At 33.4% G+C, this 5,398-nt stretch overlaps 1 pseudogene; it reads left to right on the top strand.

Moving 5' to 3' along the window:
- Positions 1-281: 281 nt before the first annotated feature.
- LOC138849109 (high mobility group protein B1 pseudogene) lies at positions 282-911 on the top strand (annotated as a pseudogene).
- Positions 912-5,398: the final 4,487 nt, after the last annotated feature.

Here is a 5,398-nt window from a genome sequence, read left to right on the forward strand (position 1 = left end):
GCTTCAAACTGGCCCAACCCAGTTGTTGCAGGTTTGGGGAGAGTGAACCAGCAGATGAAAGATCACTTTCTCTTCCTCTCTCTCTCTCTCTTTTCAAATGAACAAAAATAAATTTAAAAAACACCATTCAGGTTGACCTCGGAAAACATTACTTATAACTATCCATTTAATAACCAAAATAGATTGCAGTATATGGAGCTCCATAGAGACAGTATTGGGGCAAATGAGAGCCAAACAGGCATTCAGTGACTCTGTGCTTCATTGAAGAAAAATAACTAAACATGAGTAAAGGAGACCTTAAGAAGTGAAGAGGTAAAGTGTCAGTATATGCATTCTTTGTGCAAACTTGCTGGGAGGAACACAAGAAGAAGCACCCAGATAGTTATGTCAGCTTCTGAGAGTTGCTCAGAGGGGTGGTAGACCACGTCCACATCTGCTGAAAGAGAAGGAAAACTTCGAAGAAATGGCAAAGGCAGACAAGGCTTATTATGAAAGGGAAATGAAAACCTAGATCCCTACTAAAGCAGATACAAAAAAAGAATTTCAAGGATCCCAATGCACCCAAGAGGCCTCCTTCAGCCTTTTTCTTACCGTGTTCTGAGTATCGCCCAAAAATCAAAGGAGAACATTCTGGCCTATCCATTGGCAATGTTGCAAAGAAACTGAGAGAAATGTGGAACAACACTACTGCAGATGACAAGCAAACTTATGAAAAGACTGCTAAGCTGAAAGAAAAATATGAGAAGGATATTGCCACAAACTGAGCTAAAAGAAAACTTCATGCAGCCAAAAAGGGAGTTGTCAGGGCTGACAAGAGCAAGAAAAAGAAGGAAGAGGAGGAAGAGGAAGAAGATAAAAAGGATGATGAGGAGGAAGATGAAGAAGATGAAGATGATAATGATGATGAATAAGTTGGTTCTAATACAGTATTTTTCTTGTCTAGAAAGCATTTAACTCCCCTGTATACAACTCACTACTTTAAAAGGAAAAAAATTGAACCGTAAGGCTGTATAAGATTTGTTTTTAAACTTTACATTGTTCTTTTTTGCATAGTTAACACACTACCAAATGCGTCTTTAGATAGCCTGTCCTGGTGGTTTCAAAAGCCACGAACCTTACCTGATACAGTATGGGGGATGCAAATTGGCATGGAAATTAGTTATATGTGGGGACAGTAGTTTTTTCATCTTCAATTGTCTCTGATGAAGCTTATACAAAATAACTGTTGTTCTATTAACTGAATATCACTCTGTAATTTCAAATAAAATAGAGTTGCAACTGTTTTATTGAAATTTTGAATGCTTCTAAGTAAATACAATTTTTTATTTTTAAAAAGACCAAAATAATGATCCACCTTGGACTATAGGTTAGAAATTAAAGATGCTGAGATCAAAATTTCCCTTTTGCAAATATATGACCATGCTTTTTAAAATCTCACATGCAATAAGAGGTAATTTAAAAGGAATTTTATAATAATTTTTTCTTCTTAAAATATAAATTATCTCTGCTATGGAACATTTAAAAATTTAAAAATAAAACCTATGTATAATCTCAGTAACTAGAGAAAATCACTGTTAACATTTTAGTATAAACTTCCCAGTGTTTATCAATGCAAAAATTTATACTTTATAAATGAAACATTAATGATTTAATGACATTATTTACTCCCTTTGTGCATAAAATGTCGTTAAACCATCCTTTTAAATGTCATTTTAAAAACTACTAAGGGGGTGGGAGAGGGGAGTGTTGTGGGTGGGAGGGAAGTTATGGGGGGAAGCTATTGTAATCCATAAGCTGTACTTTGGAAATTTATGTTCATTAAATAAAATAAAATATATATTTTAAAAAAAAACTACTAAGGGCAGGCATTGTACGGGATGCTCAAATCCCATTACCAGAGTGGTGGTTAGAATCCCAGCTACTCAGCTTCCAATTCAACTCCCTGTTAATGTGCCTGGGAAGCAGCAGATGATAACTCAAGTACCTAAGTTCTTGCCATTCTTGTGGGAGACCTAGATGAAGTCTTGGCTCTTGGCTTTAGCTGTTATGACCATTTGGAAGGTAACTAGTGGATGAAAGATATCTCTCTCTCTCTCTGCCCTTCATATAAATAAATCTTTTTTTAAAAAAAGGAACAAATATATATTTCTAAAAGATAAACAATCACTGAAATTCCATTTTATAGATAGACAACTTTTATTTCATGCAATTCCCTATTTTTGGACATTTAGGCTATCTTCAGTATTACAAATATTGAGGTAACATCCTTGTAACTAAATACAATATATACATAATTATTTTATCAGGATGAATAACTAAAATCAAATTAGGGTATTTAAATCTATACAGAGCTTTAGGGAATTTTGTAGATAATTTTCCAGTGAAAGAATTTATCAGTTGTCTGGCTTTTCTATATCTTGCCTGCAATGACCAGGACTTTAAAAAAAAAAATCTTTGTTGATTTGATAGACAAAGATGTTTGTTACTTAATTCCTAGAGAGAGTAGCTAAATGTTACATACTTATTGACTGTTGGATATCTTGCTTTTTGAATTGCCTGTTCTTGCCATCTAAAGGAATGGAGGGCAATGTATTTTAGTAGCTAAGAGCATAGGCTATGGGGCCAGACCACCTGGATTGGAAGCTTTATTTCATCACCAACTGTAGGACATCTCTAAGCCTTAATTTCTTTATCTGTGAAATAAAGATAAAAGCAAGACCTAACTCTCCAGATGAAATGATGGCCTGCCATGTACTGTGCACACTTTCACATTTTAAGAGCTCTTTATAAGAAGGATTTTCACCTTTTGTTCACCATATGTGTTGCACTCATTGTTCCCAGTTGTCAGTTGCCTTTCAATTTTGTTTATAGTGGATTCTGGCAGACATAAGCTTTAAATTTTTTTGTAGTAAAATCTATCACTCTTTTCTTCAGGATATTTGCCTTTGGAATCATGCTTAGAAAGGCAACAGATTTAGAGAAGGAGTAAAGATAGTACAACTTTTTCAGGAAAGCAAAATATATCTGGCAAGTGTATTGTGAATAAGATCAAAACCAGCATTCCTCTTGTGCACCTCTACTAAGTATGTACCATTTTAAAATAACTTCAGTCTGAAAAAGAAATGCACACAATTCACAATGCCAAGACGTCATAAACAAAACTTCCAATGAACGTGGCCTGTCAAGTTCTCTGGTTTGTCTAGATCTTAATCTTTGGCTTAAATATGAACAGAAAATAGTCATAATTATAGACAACATTGTGAGTAAAAATTAAATTCCTTTACTAACTTCCCATATGATTATGAAACATTGATACAGAAGTTAATTGTTCTACAAGTCCAGGAACTCACCAGACCCATTCATTTCTGGGAGAATCTTGCTTTTGAATACAAGTTTCCTTACCCAATCCTCAGTAAATGTACTACAAAGAATTTTTGAAGTTTAAATGGAATAAATTACAATGAGTGAACCAGGTGTGATGTTTTCTATCCAGCAGAGAACAATACACACAAGCTGAAATAACAAACTACAAACTTGTTCTTATAAACATCCTACCTTGATAGCATTATTTAGCAGGATCTCATTACAGGGAGAGTATTTTGTCAATTAGTAGCTCTGAATTAAAACTGTAAGCAGCAAAATATAATTGAAATTTTATAATAAGTTTTCAAATTTAGATTTGCACTTATTCAGTTTCAGTATTGAAAATATTTTTAATATCTAAGGAATGTTGTTAACAGGTAAAATATCAGTTTAATGTTATATGACCATTTTCATTCATAATTCCTATAGAAGTTCAAACCAAAGAGCTACCACTGGTCATACAGAGGACATGATTTTAATCATTACAAGAGACTGGATTCAAGTGAGTCACTTTGGAAACATTAACCAGTAGCAATATGCTATGCATATTTTAAAAAAAAGAAAACAGAGAACTATTGTAAAATCTCATTATTTCCATATGCAGATGTTAGAAGCAATGTTTTCCTCTTCCTTAACTGTAAACTTGTGATTTTTAAAAGGTTACTGCTTTTCTCAAGGTCACAAACAAGTAAGAAAGATCATGTCAGTAATTTACTTTTCTTACTCTGCTACTCTAGCCACCATAATATATAATTTCTGCCATAAACATCTTAAAATATGTGGAAAGTCATAAGAATTGCTAATACTATTTTTCAGCACTGTCATATTTTGTCCGCTGAGCCAAACATACCAGATGTCTTTAAATAAAAGATTTAGACAGCATAAAAATAAAGTGTTATTGTATATGGGCTTTTTAAAAATATACCAATACTTTAGGCATACCATAAGGATTGAAGATATACTATTACAGAAGAGGGGAAGAGTGTGCAAATACTGGTAGAATATACCTGAAGACAAGGAGAGATAATGATTATAGATGTAGATGATGAAGACAAAAACAATGAAAAATTAATATAACACTTGGCAGTACAAAAGATAAAATCTACTTTGACATAATGAATTAGAATGATACATCCCCATTTTGGGGGGAAAATATGTATTTTTCATTTCCTAAAATTAATATAGCCCATTAATATATAATTATACTAGATCCTAGAAAAAAAAAACTATTCCTAAGCAGGCTAAAATGACTGTATAGGGCAATGGCATTGTGAGGTTACCACACTGGGTAACTGGGTGCTACTATATTTAAACATGCACACACTCACAACTAGTGGAAATGGAAATGTCTGGGAGAACAGATTTGAAACAATAGCTTCATCCTGAGCTGTACTTGTGCATCTGTTACATTCACACATTTCTATCTAGTGACTCTAGATGTTTAAGCAAACATTTCTCTCCTCCATTTCTAGCCACAGATGATCATATATGAAAAGGTAGAAGGGACAAGTCAGATGAAGGCAGAGACTTACACCCAACACATGAAAAAGGATACATATAGACTTAGATACAAACATCATACATGAAAGTTCACTCAGCTTAAAGATTATTCTTCATTGCCTACAGAAAATTTAAAACATTCTAGGCATTAAATAACATATTAAAGTCCTCCACAGTCTGGCTCTAACCAATATTTTCAGCCTTCACTAGTATGAACCCCTTACTCTTTTCACATCAATGCTTGAGATTCCCCTAAACCCATAAAAATTTTATGCTTCTCTTCCTTTCAACAAGCCATTTCTTTTGCCTAGATCATCTTCTCCAAGTTAATCTAGAGAACTCCTACTAATCCTTCAGGACTCAGTTTACTTATATTAAGACATTATAATTATTTCTTTATTTGGGTATTAGCTGCCTTTTCAATACTAGATTTTGAACACTTAATAGGAAACAATAATCTTGTGTATCCTCAAATTCCTAGCACTAATAACACTACTAGTCATACACTGTTGAATTATAAATGTTTGCTGCATTA

Source organism: Oryctolagus cuniculus, chromosome 3 (assembly GCF_051225735.1).
Source record: "Oryctolagus cuniculus isolate XC-2025 breed Fujian yellow rabbit chromosome 3, ASM5122573v1, whole genome shotgun sequence".
Lineage (NCBI taxonomy): Eukaryota > Metazoa > Chordata > Mammalia > Lagomorpha > Leporidae > Oryctolagus > Oryctolagus cuniculus.